Genomic DNA, 14317 nt, shown 5'->3' with positions numbered 1-14317 from the left:
TTTAAATATAATCAGGCCCAGATAAGCATATTATACTATTCTGGACCAGGAAATGTGGAAAAGTTTCAGTTAATTTTAATTCTACATAATATATGAGCCTCTAGTGGGATTAGACTTAGATCGATGCGATGCGGATTTGAACAACAATTTTCATCTGGTAGAATTATTATTCAAAATTACGTTAAAAGGAATAAGTGAACAGGGTTACATTTAAAATCTTTAAGAAAATCATTAATATAGCTAAAAAAATCTTTAAGAAAATCATTAATATAAATAAAAAAAAATTCTACGAGTATATTCATTTACACTGACTGTAACTAATGTATTATTAATATTTCTTACATTTATTATGGACATCAATTTACCATGTAATTATTGTGGTTTACATAGGGCATCTCACTAGTTCATTATCGTTTTTATAACGTTTATTCCGGTTGTGTTTCCCCACTTTACCTTTCCATTAATGTCGTAAAAGGTGTCTAAGGAAAGAGGCACATATAACTATTGCATGCTTTCCTGCTTATTTTGGGATTTTTGGCTGAATTTTGACTGGTGATAAAGACGTGATATGTATGTTTTAAAATAAGAATGTATTTAATTGAATTTCATTTGGTATGCGATATAAATACAACCGTTTTACAAAGCAAACCGGGCGCGTAAGGCAGGTTTCATCGGAGATTGTCCGGAAATAACCCAAATGAGCAACCTAACTAGTTTGTCGCTACCCGCCCGGCGCACTGCTAAGTCAGTTAACGGTACGAAAATAATAACTTTGTTTCAGATAAAGCTATCTAACGCATTTAATATTTCTCAATTTAATTTTATAATGTAATTTTGATTTTTGTTTCATGTAAGTTAATTTTCTCGTTTTTGGAATAGAGTATTTACTGGAGTGAGTGTGAGTGAAACCGAGTCGTAGTTAAGGATTTTATTAATTAGTTTTTGACTATACGAAGCGTCTTTTTTCAGGAGGAGTGAACAGAAACTACATATTTTGACTTGACACAATTACCGTGTACATTTGTATGTTCCTCAAATAAAAAAAATATTTTGTACACCAAACACTTTCAGTATTTTAGCCACACGCAGACTGATAAGGAAGTCATCATTTGTAAGGGAATTGGATGTCGAATTTAATTATAATTACCATATATTAAATGATAAATTATTTTATTACAAACGTAGAAGCCGGTCAATGTTCTTGAGAGCTGATTCTTGTCATCGTAATTAATTTATACGATACCTTTAAAAAAAATTGTTGCCCTATTTCTAAGGCCCGTTTGTCCCATTCAATTAAATTAGATTTTTAAATTAAAATGAGATTTTTCAATTAAAATTTCACTTGGTAAGGAGAACTTTTATTGAGAGGGTTTAAATTGATGATTATTAAAAATGTTTTTAATATCTGGACAAAAGAATGATTTTGATGAAGAGAGTTATGAATGTGGATGAAGCGAAGGAAGTATGCAGAGATCGTGGCAAGTGGAAAGAGGTAGTCTCTGCCTACCCCTCCGGGAAAGAGGCGTGATTTTATGTATGTATGTATAGAATGATTTTGAACACGATTTTTTTTTTGCTTAGTATAGAATAGCGAACATAAGAATTAGAACAAATGGTTTGAATAAAATAACATGAATTGAAATGCAAAAAAATGTATCAAGGTTACACATGACGAGGAACATAATAAGCTTTACGTCAAAATACTTTTCTGCGACACAGTGAACATTTATTACACTCCATCGCATTTGCATTTTTTATTTCTTTAATACGAGATCAGATAAAGCAAACCTACTTACTTAGAACTGAGTTTAATAAAATGAATAAGTGGGAAAAAAAATATATGAAAAATATGCGAAATAAGAGAAAATAAAATTAAACGTTAGTAACATAATGTATTAAGGTAACATTTTTATTTTGGTTGCACAAAGAAAAATTTTACACAAATATTATACAAATTACCATTACGGCTTTTTAAACTAAATATTAAAATTAAACGTAGATGTAACGTACTTAGATTCTAGCCTATCAACACCGGGCTAAGGGGCAAAGTGAGTATATTTCAATTCAATAACCCGATATAGCGCGCTCTGGCTGACAGCTGAGAAATCCGAGATGATTCCGGTTCAAGCCGCAGAATATCGACGATTGCTCCAGTAGCTACTTCATTATACGATAGAGTGAGCGCTGCCATTTCTTTCATTTTCGTATATTTTTTACTTTATTGGATACCATACAATAAATTTTAAACAGAGTTATGCGTGTGTGTGGATGAAGCGAAAGAAGTATGCAGGGATCAAAATGGCAAGTGCAAAGAAGAGTTTCTGCCTCAACCCCCGGGCATAGAAAACTCTTCTTTTTATTTTTCTGCTTTCATTATTACCGAACCTCTCAAATTATATGAGCTACCTCGATACTATCGAGGTTTATAATTCTATCGCCATGTAATAATGCCCTCAGCTTAGTAAAATTTACATTATACATATTAAATATAATCGCGATAAAAACGAATCTAACAAAAAATATAAATATTAAGAATATTTGAACTTATCAGACAAACAAATCAGACAAATAAAATGTTGAGTTTCATGATTACATAAATTAAATATGTACATAACATGAAATACATATTCACACTAACTTATACCAAATACTTTACAAAAGGTTAACAAGAAAAGCTTACTTTACACACATTTATTTTTATTTTAATAATAGAGTACCAAAGATGATAGAAGAATATTCGTTACTAAGTTGTAAGAAAAGAGCTCAACTTACTTAGGTTTGAATGAGGTAATCATTGTAATATATTATTTTTTGTTATGCATTTTCTCTGTTCATAAGTAGTTATAATGTAAGTTAACTACAGAAGTAGTAGTGCAATAAATACCTGTTATCTCGATGTTTTGTAAATTCTAATTTGGCATGCAACCTTTGTGGGTAGAGATTCATGTCTCAAGTTCAAATGAAATTTACATTTTCTGTATGCGAACTCATTGTGTAAGCAAATTAAACAATTTATTTTAGCGATTATAAAGCAATCTAGAGCTGTCTCTTTTGTTAGAAAAGGCAAATAATAAGGTACACACATTTGATGACGAATGATTTCCAGTGCCATTTTTTTTTAAATACTCGTGTATCTTTGAAAAGGTCAATATGATTTAAGTATGTTCAAGGATTAAATTAAGTACCGATTTTTGCAGTTCACATTATCGGACTAACATTAAAAGGTTCGGTGAAGCTAACATATTTTCCTTATAACAAATACACAAGGGGATGAAGAGTATAAGATTTTCTATACAGTTGGCTTCGTGTTTACATACAAGTTAAGCCTTTGTGGAAAACAGAATATTTCTTTCGACTTTCTATGTTATTTTATTGGGAAAAGTTCTTCAATATCCTGAGCTGAAACTACCCTTCAAATATTTGTTCTTTTTTATGGACCATAGTTATTTGGGCTTTGTAGAAAATTCTGTAGAGCTGTCTGTTGGTATTTTTTTTTATTTAAAAAGTAATCGCTTCGTCTTTTATATTCGTGTTTTGATGACGAACTTCATGGTATTATATTTTAATTCATTTTTATCATGACCTGACTTGAATCAAGTTCGGGACTTTGCAACTCAGGGACAGCGCTTGTCTCTGAGTTGCAAAGTCCCGACCTTGACAGAGGCCATCGAAAATAATTGTAAGAACATTTCAATATTTCGATAAAAAACTTAAAGAACAAGTCAAAGAGCCCTTCCTTCAAAAAGCTTAACTACAAATGATCATAAGAACTTCTTATGCTCAATTATTTCTTCCTTGCGAGTTTGTATGTATATTATTTTTTGTTAAAAATTTTTTTAGCTCTCGGTCTTAATAATGGGAACAGATTTATTGACGGGGTGGATTCTAGCCTCTGAACTAAAAGGGTCCCGTGAATAAACCTGATTGGTCTGCGTTTTGAGTGTTTCTAATCATTTAATATAAAACAAATCGTTGAGTTAGTATCTCGTAATATAAGTCTCAAACTTACTTCGAAGCTAAATCTAACTCTGTGTAATTAATAATAAAACAATATACTTGTGTATATAAAGGACTTAAGTGTTCCATGGTGCAACAAGGATTTGACAAACTAAACTTGCAGACTAAAGATGCCTGTGCATTAAGGCGGTTGGGTGTTCTCTGCGATAGAAACTAATCCATGAATAGATTCTGCTCAACTTCTATGATTGTATAGTACCTATATTAGCTGTCCGGCAAACGTTGTTTTGCCATATAAATAATCTTTAAGTCATTTCTAGTTAAAAAAATGTTAACACGAAAATTTTATATAAAAGATATTCACGTTATTCATTGCAGAGGGAAACTTCGCAAGAACTAAAGTTTCGCACCGAAATGCCACAAGTGCATCGGACGGTGGTCTGCTGAGTCAGCCTTCGTTTTCTACGTGAAGTTTTTCTTAAATTATGACGGAAATCCTTCGTTCTAGTGGCTTTAATCCCGGTTACATCCTCACCTCCTGAAGAGGAGCTGGGGCGCTTAGACTGCGATCTTAAATTTGGTAAGTCAGGTTTGCACACGAAGCGACTACTGTCTGACCTCCTTAGGGGAACCGTACCCATCATAGTTAAAGTTTTTATCAGGAATAACGAATCCAATCATATAATCAAGCAATTTTATAAAAAAAGATGATAAAATTCTGAAATCCGATAACGACTGCATTCTTTCAAATTGCAAAAAAAAAATCAAAAAAATTACATCTTCTTGGATAAAATTAATTCAGTCCTTACTTTCGTTGAACCCTATCATAAGTCCGCGGGCGACCTTATTTCAATACTATGCAAATCTGCAGTTCATTATTCACTGAACCCGTTGAATGCGGATGTCCGGGCTTCATAGCAAATACTGAAAATTGGACACTGAAAATTGGAAGAGAGACTTGTATTAGATATCATTTACGGGAAAATTTAATATTTTATGTAAAACTAGATTATTAATGCAGCTCCATATCCGTGGCAGTAAACTATTTTCGTATATTTTCCGTTCTCGAGGGAATTTCGGGGTTTTATTCTTTCCTTTTGTACCTTTGGGACATGCTTCATTTTTTCGGTCTCGCAAGTGCGATTTATATAATTTATTCTACTAATATATACGCAAATTTATAACGTTATTTACTCATGCAAGGAATCATAAAAAACATTAAACCAAAGAGCAGTATTTTTTTAAACTCAATCATTTCATGAGAAATGACAATGTTTTTATACCATGTAATTTTTCATTCTATAGTTCAACTTATCGTAATAAAAGGCAACTATAAAACTTAATGACACATCGATAACGTATCGCTTTGTTGAATAAAAATATAGTGCAAAGGTATTAAAATGTTCCTAGCGAAAGATTTCCTTATCAATGGCTACTATGAAATTAGTTATACCTCTGTAAATATGCAATTATTAAGTATTTATTTTATGATTGTATATTTTTATAAATGAACTAACATTTTACTGGAGTTTCGTCTACGTGAAACAATTTTTTTCGGTACCCTTGGGAACCTGCGAAAAAATGTCCAAAGTCATGTCGAAATGTCAAAAGGGATATAAACTTGGGATTTTCGTTTAGGTGATGGGCTAGCGACCTGTCACTATTTAAATCTCGATTCTATCATTGAGCCAAAGGGCTGAACGTGGCCAATCATTATTTTCAAGACTGTTGGCGCTGTCTACCCCGCAAAGGATATAAATGTGTTTATATGTATGTATGAATGTAAAAAAACTGTTTTGAAAGCGGTAAAATCGGCACACAAGTCACAAGAAAACAAACCTTTATTATTTCTATTTTACTTAATATAATATTATAAATGCGAAGTACATATATAAGGATGTGTGTATTAATAACTCTATCACGCAAAAACTACAGAATGATTTTCATGAAACACTACCGTAAATATAGATTATGCATTGTAATAACATATATAATTTTGAAGTAAATTAGAAATGTATAATTTAATTTAGGGAATTAAGGCGGACGAATTCGCAGCCACCAGCACTCAATATTTTTCTCAAGTCTCGAACTGCAACAGTTAACAGTTAATTACACAATAAGCTTAAGCAGTATATTAAATAATATAAGCAAGCTTTAATATTGGCTATTGTCATGTGTTTCAGTTTGACCTTAGAAACTTAACTATATCCGTTAATACAAAATTCACCTAAATCGGTTTAGCCTTGAAAGCATAACAGACTTTCGCATTTTTAATATTAAGTGTTGAATATGAAATTTATATATTAAGAGCGTCGGTGGTCGAATCGGTAAGGTGCCGGTTAAAATGCGTTATGCGCAGAAAGACACAGGTACAAATCCCACCACGACCATGTACCAAAGACTCTTTTCAAAGTTAGACTCTTACTCTTATTGAAGTTTTGTCCATTGGTTTGAATGATCTGACGATGAGAGAAACTTCTTGGAACATTCTCTTCAGGAGTCTGAAGAAGACCAGTTTAAAAAGGGGTTAAAGGATACCCGTTTAAAACAGGTTTCTGTAGGGTTTGCGAAATACCTATATTCCTTTGCCTAAATTCACGAGAGCGCAGCCGCAAGTAAAAGCTAGTATTCATATAAAGTTCGGCGTTCGTTCAATTCTATGTTTCTGGGCGATATCTCCCCTGCTCTAAGCCCAGAAATAATTGGTACATCGTGAAACTTTTTACGAGTTCATGCTAAGTATGAACACGAACATTCTAGTGGGGATACGTCCCCTTTCTGCCATAAAATGTGTCAAACAAAGGAATTTTAGGGCCTCAAACTTGAGCCAAAATACAGAAAATCAAAATAAGAAAAAAAATATTTATGAACTGTATTTTTTTTGTAGATAAATTTGGTTATGCGTCATCAGAAACCACGCGGCAGTTGAGTTATACATACATACATACATACAATCACGTGTATCCTTTGGTGGGTAGACAGAGACAACAGTCTTGAAAAGACTGATAGGCGACTTTCAGCTGTTTGGCTGAATGATAGAATCAAGATTCAAATAGGGTTTTACTTGTATGGTATTTTGTTCGAGTCTTCAAGTTCTTTCTATAAAAGGTATTTTGTAATAAAAAATCTTAAGTGTATCTAAATTCTTAACTGTCAAAACCAATTCCCAGCTGCTTCCATTATCCTGTGAGAGCCATAAGAAAAAACTAACATACATCCTTACATTGTACAGAAATATTAAGATGAAGGCATTGCCAGGATTTTAGCCCATCACCTAAAACATTCATTTAGTACAGCTTTTACCATAATCTAATAAGAATCCCATGCAAAATAATTCCTGTAAAACTTAACTTACTTAATTCAGTATTAAGAAATAGGTCCTTCGCCCGAGTTGCACAATCTGCTTTTATTACGAATGTTGGAAAGTATAAACGGCTTCAACTCATTTTATAAAAATCTCTAATAAACGCAATTATCTAGCTGTACTCGACAAACAACTGAAAATCTGATTGTTTTCTTCCCTCTTTCTGTTTGTATTTTTAATGCTTATCTACCAGTCACTGTTTTATTATTATTAATATTTTCTTTTTCTATATCATTTTATATGTGTGAAAGAAAACGAACAAACAAACATGTTTTAGACAAGGCTAACTAGTGCAACTGGAAATATTAAATTAGGACGTTCTGGTGAAAAGTCAGGCCAAGAGTATCGTAAACAGACAAACGTATATAATTTTTGGAAATTGGCAACTTCGTATAATTAAACAATCCTTAACACTTCAAGGGCATTCTAGCGGATACCAATAAATGGTTGTAATATTTAGAAAATACATGTAAACAGTAACAACATAAAATATAAAGTGTAGGAGTGAAATTGTATTGTCACATGTGTGGAAATTGAATATTACAAAAGGGGCGTGATCGTATGTATGTAGGTATGTATGAATCATATACAGTATGAATTGGAAGGTGTGAATAAATTCCGGCGCGCAGAGTGACATGTCTTTTGTAAACATAGAGTCGAGAGTCCCATTTGACACATGTAGGCAAACAATAACAAAAGAGTTATGTTTATTGCTTATGTTAATAAAATATTCTTTGGGGTTATAATGTTAGTGACATGTTGAACCAAATTTTTCGGGACTCAGTTGACTGTTACTTTGGAAATTTTTTCGTCTGCATCAAAGCACATATTTTTCCTTTAGAAGACCCTATACATTGGAAGCAACAGCTGAAAATGCATTCGAGAATATTCTATGATGAAACAAAGAGGATTATTAAATAAGGTTTATTACAATATACCAGCTTAAATGTAACAAGGCAGGCGATACCAACAATGTCACGTCTAGGCATTATGGGCTTCACGCTATTGGTTGAAACTTTGCTAACAAAAAAGAGAATATTATGCGTCGGGAAAATTATAAATACATAATGCTGGTAAAAGTATCCGTACAAAAAAAAGAAAATATTGTTAGAAACCAGTTAGATGTGTGATACTACATCCAGGTTTTTGTTTGATGTTGCATATAAAGCAAACTGAAATGAAATGAAATTAATAAATTAAATTATTTGTTTGAGTTAGTTTATTTGTATTTTCGTTCCATAATGTGAAAAGTACCTTCTAATATTTATAAATGCGAATAAAAATAACAGCATTGATGTAAAAGTCAAAGACATTGTTTTAAATCGAACAAAAGCTCAATCTATCTACAGCTTACAGTTGAATCATAATTCAACCGTTATCTTTTATCCGAGAGATGTTTTATCGGCTAAACCCCGAATGGAAACAAAGGTTTGACAATAAGGATCGGCGTTGCTCGGGATCTCATCCCAACTCATCCCCCCATCTCAGCTTATGGTCCGTGTAATTAGGTGAGTGAGTCGGCCGACCTTTTGCCCGTCTCACGCCGAAGTTTTCGTGAATCCAAAATCGGGATCGGTAGGTATTATTATCGTGGATATAATTACAGGTAAAAAATGTTTGAATTATGAATTATCAAATCAAAATAACATAGATCCGAATGTAACTCATAAGGTAGGTATAAATTTAGTAACAGTGGAATTTGGGCACAGTGGAATTCTCATCTACTTTAGCAAGGGGTTGATATATAACCCTACGGACGCTCTTTTTTCACTTTATTCTAATGTAAGGTACTAAATGGCTTCATAGTCTTGCATGAAATACTTGCTTTAATAATAAATTACACTTTACTCGTACTTACATGAGCACACTATTTGATTCTAAAATTTTATTTTGATTGACTATTCGACTTTTTAATAAGTGAACATTGACTTACCAAAGCAAAGTTGTAAAATCTGCGTATCAAATCATTATTTATCTTCAACGTTCATAGTTTTGTGTCCAATTAACTGGTCTAACAACTGTTTCCACAATTCTGATCGGAATCTTCAAAACATAACTAGGTGTTTCAACATTATTCAGATTTATATTAATTCGCTGATTATGTTCTTTTAAATTTACTTTAAAATTCGCTTTAATTTAAAAGTCTTTAATTTTATACACCTACTTTAAATTATGGCAAAGAAAAATTAAATTATAATAAATGTAAACTTTCATCGAACGTAATACTTAATGTGAAGGACGTAAGTTTTTCAGTAAAGTAAAATTTAAACTGTCAGCTTCCACTGCACCGTAGTACGAGTATGTTCCGAAGCTAATATCAGGCCATATGGCGTCCAAACATTGTACATTAGTGGTTCCGCCGCGCTTTAGATTGGACAACATGTTTCTCGTTTATACCTCTTTTATTTTTCGTGATATTAGTATCCGGTTGGTGGGCTTCGAAGGCTTTACCTGAGACATTTTAATATGACCTTTTGCCTAAACATTTTAAGGCGAACCGCTTCTCTTTTTTTTTTCCTCTATTTCTCTTGTTAGTTTCTAAACTTGATATCAGCATGTTGCTATGTAATATAATAAATGATATGCTGATGATCTTTTAATGGTCGACATGAAACAATATGTGATGTCTTAGTACTGATTCTGTCGCGGCACAGCTCGCGTGCCCATCATCGCTGATTCGATGAAAATATTACTTTTTAGAAAATTAAGGCTATTTGTAAAATGAGGTGCTGGCACCACGATTTTCAACAAGATTGGTTTTGTTAACTATATCTACTAATAAACTTTAGTTTTGCATTATAAATATTACAGGTTTCAAACCATTTTAATGCCGACATTTCTAAAAACTAATTTGGGTACAAAATTTCGTATTAATTAAAATATTACTTAAGTAAAGTTTGGATGGATGACAGAAGTTTGTAATTATTCAGGCTCCTGTGTTTAGAAATGTACGAAATAAACCACATTATATAAGCTAAACGTTGAATATTTTAAATTGCACCTACGTGCCAAGCCAGCGGACCCCGCCGATCAATGTTAGTACATCTAATAATCTTAAAAGGTCATCTCATACAGCTTGGTTGCTACAATATTAAACCTAATGTGAACAAATATTTACGAAAACATGTCGGCATTTGCATTTAAGACATTCTATCGTTTCTACAGCGGTCTTTGTGGCTTGAATGAGTCACAAGGTCACGGTTTGGATACCCGGTCATATTATGTTAAAAAATACCTTTTATTAAATTGGAAAGAAAAGAATATATACATATACCTAAACATATTAATCACGCCTTCCTATTACTTGCGGGGTAGACAGAGCTAGCAGTCTCGAAAAGACTGAAAGACCACGTTCAGCTTTTTGGCTTGATGATCGAATTGAGATTTAAATTAGCCTGTCCTTACCTGGACTTTCATAATCTGCACGGAAAGAGAATTTGTACGCCAAATGTCTTTTCTACGCTACCGGACCAGCATGAAAGCTATTTTATAATTTTAAAAGAAAGAGAAGGGATATCGTTTCTAGTCTCTCTAAAGTCTGTCTAACAGTCCGTCTCTTCCGCTTTAACAGCTAAACCGCTAGACCGAATTGAATGAAATTTGTTGTGCATATAGTTACAAACGTCTGTTCTAAATCGTGTGGATACATTATTTTTTAAATTACCCATAAAATTATCAATAAAGCTACCCGTGCGAGGCCGGGGTGGAATGCCAGTATTTTCTACATTCAAAAAGTTATTGCAAATATTGTATTAGAATCTATACTAATATTGTAAAGCTGAAGAGTTTGTTTGTTTCTTGTTTGTTTGAACGCGCTAAACTCAGGTACTACTGGTACAAATTGAAAAATTATTTTTGTGTTAAATAGATCATTTATCGAGGAATTCTTTAGGCTATATAACATCACGCTGCAACTTTTAGGAGCGAAGAAATAATGGAAGATGTGAAAAAAAAACGGGGAAAATTATTCACTCTTGCGGGCTTCAATGATGCCCAAAATAACTATTCCACGCGGACGGAGTCGCGGGCTCAGCTAGTAATTTCATATTCATAAACTACGTGTATTTTGTTAGGAGAACTCGTTATTCTTCATCATAAAGTCAGTTCCCTTAATTTAATTTATATTTTTTGGTAAATTTTGGGTGTGGCGGATATTTATACTCCCCATAATCGTTTTCAACAACAAACAACCTTTTTACATGTCATAAAATGGGAAAAGGTGTACATGGCTACATGATAGTGGTATTTTAATGTAGGTACGTATTTAATTATTTCTGGTGTCATATACATAGGTATAAAGTTTACAAAAAAAATTGATTAACTTCCCTAAAGAAAGAAATAATGTTCAAAGGACTTTGTTTATGTTATATCCAAACCGGTAAAAGAACAGTGTTAAACAGATGCCATGTACCCTAATAAATAATTTCACAATTATATGTATATAATAATTACTTAGAGCTTTATTTCAAACTGATATTTGCGTGCCAATTTATTTAGTGTTTCAAACATCAAATCCACACAATAGGGTAAGAATTAACGACAGATATTGTCGTAATCGTAAGATAGCAAGCTTATCGCTGACTGTAATGTCGTAAAGCTGTATAATTTCACTGCCTCAAATCACGAAACGCGACTTTCAAATTGTTAAACCACTTCATTTCAAGTACTCTGTATTGTCTGAATGAATTAAAATGCACAAAATACTTTCCCAGCAGAGACCTACATGCCATTGCAACTTTAAATTAATAAATATAACTGACTAGCTATGCCCGCGACTTCGTCTGCGTGAAATAGTTATTTTGGGCATCATTAAAGCCCTCAAGGATGTATATAGGAGAATAATTTTGTCCGATTTTTTTTCACATTTTCCATTATTTATTCGCTCCTTATAGTTGCAGCGTGATGTTATATAGCCTAAAGCCTTCCTCAATAAATGGTCTATTCAACACAAAAATATGTTTTCTATTCGAACCAGTAGTTCCTGAGATAAGCGCGTTCAAACAAACAAACAGACTCTTCAGCTTTATAATATTAGTATAGATATCCGTTTAGTGCTGATAGGCTTATGAGTCCGCTACCTTTTTCTGTTATTTATAAAAAATGCAACCTTTATTGTTTTGTTTACACAATATGTTCTAACTGATTATTTAAAGAAATGTATCTGATAAATATTCGATTTAGTCAGCACTAAAGGGTGCTGAACTAAGACAAAAACTTCAGCCATTAAACACGATAAACGCAGGACAAAATTAAAGTAAGCTTTCTGACAAAAATTTATACTGGAAATGGGCTATTTCATTGGACGTTTAACAACAGAAACCAATGAAATGATCGACATTCTTGCAATAATTGTCATGTCATCTAACAATAGCGTCGGGAACTCCAGACATCTTCACAATACAAGACCCGTGTCGGGGATATGTTTAGACAATGTGTAGGTATTGCATACATTCTATCATTGGTATTATTCTATCATCTACTCGTATGGTAGTATTCTATCATTGATTATAATATCACGAATTATAATGTCCTGAAAATATGTGAAATACTTTTTAAATTTTTACTTTGACTTCATAAATCTAATAAATATGAGTGTAATATATATTTAAGTTTACTAGTAATGCGGCGATTTTAAAAGTTTTTCAATTTAACATCTGCAAATATAGGCTACTATTTTTATTACCCAGTTGAAAAATTATACCCTTATATGCGCTAATAAAATAAAAAGCAAACGACTACTCAATGGATACACTTTTTGTTAAAATGAAATTTAAAGTGCTGACGGTCAAATTTCCGTAAAAGCCTACCTATTACTATGGAGGGCCCCAATACTCCACCGAATTAAATGGAACTACTCTCAGGTATGAATTTCAGATAAAAGCTGGTTTTGTTTTGTAAATAAATTGCTTATTTCACGAATTCGTGCAATCAACAATCCTTTATTTCTTTGTCTTGCGCTGAATTTAAATTTCTCAAATTACACGCTTATTCAATTAGTTACGATAAATGAATTTTAAACATTTTGCTTGCAAAGGTTTGTTAGCTGGTCAGAACCCTCTTCAAGTATTTATTGCGAGCCCAACATGTATCATCTGAAAGAAAACATTATGTAGAATCTAAATGAAGTAAATTAATTGAATGACCTCGCCCACGAATATTAAATTGATGTTTATTTTCACCCTGCTAGTCATTCTTGACATTAATTAATTAATTACTCGGTTAATTTCAGGTGTTGAGTTCAATTCCTATCATAGACAAAATGGAACTTCGCCTTCGTAAAACGAAAATTGCGTCTTTTATTATATGTATGAATGCATTTTTTTCATACATAGAAATGGAAAGTCACTTTCGAAATGCATGTCATTTATCAATGTCGCTAATCATCAACTGCTACCAACAATATAAGACTTTAATCAGTCATTGATATATCTAGTTGAATTACGACATCATGCAAACACCGTATACAACTTGCTTTATATGTTTGCTATATGATATATATTTCTACTAGCTTCCGCGTAATTTTGACATATGTAGGCTAGGATATAACTGAAAACATATTCAATTCATTCAATTCCGTTCCATAGTTCTTTTATGCAAGATTAACAAACACTGGTAGGTACAACATACTTTGAAAAATTATTCAGATTTATAACAGTATTTTGACAGTATGATGATGAAAAGGAGGTAAAAATATGATTGACACATATAAAAACCGAAACCTCTCAGTGTATTTTACTGAAGTTGACCAATATACCCGTCATCATTATTCACAGATCTGTCTAGAAAACAATCATTTTCGCGTTTTGGTAGTACCGGCTGAGGCTATTTTTTATAAAAATCAATGAGACTTGTCATATAAAATGTATGTATATAACCCACACACCCACAGGTTACCTCAGCAGAATCTGATTGGGGAGACTAGTAATGCGGTTATTTGTATGCAAGTCTGTTTGTTTTCGTAGGCCTCCCTTCGTTCCTACCCTCCGGTCCACTTTT

Source organism: Amyelois transitella, chromosome Z (genome assembly GCF_032362555.1).
Source record: "Amyelois transitella isolate CPQ chromosome Z, ilAmyTran1.1, whole genome shotgun sequence".
In the NCBI taxonomy this organism is placed as follows: domain Eukaryota; kingdom Metazoa; phylum Arthropoda; class Insecta; order Lepidoptera; family Pyralidae; genus Amyelois; species Amyelois transitella.
This window is presented reverse-complemented; position numbering follows the sequence as displayed.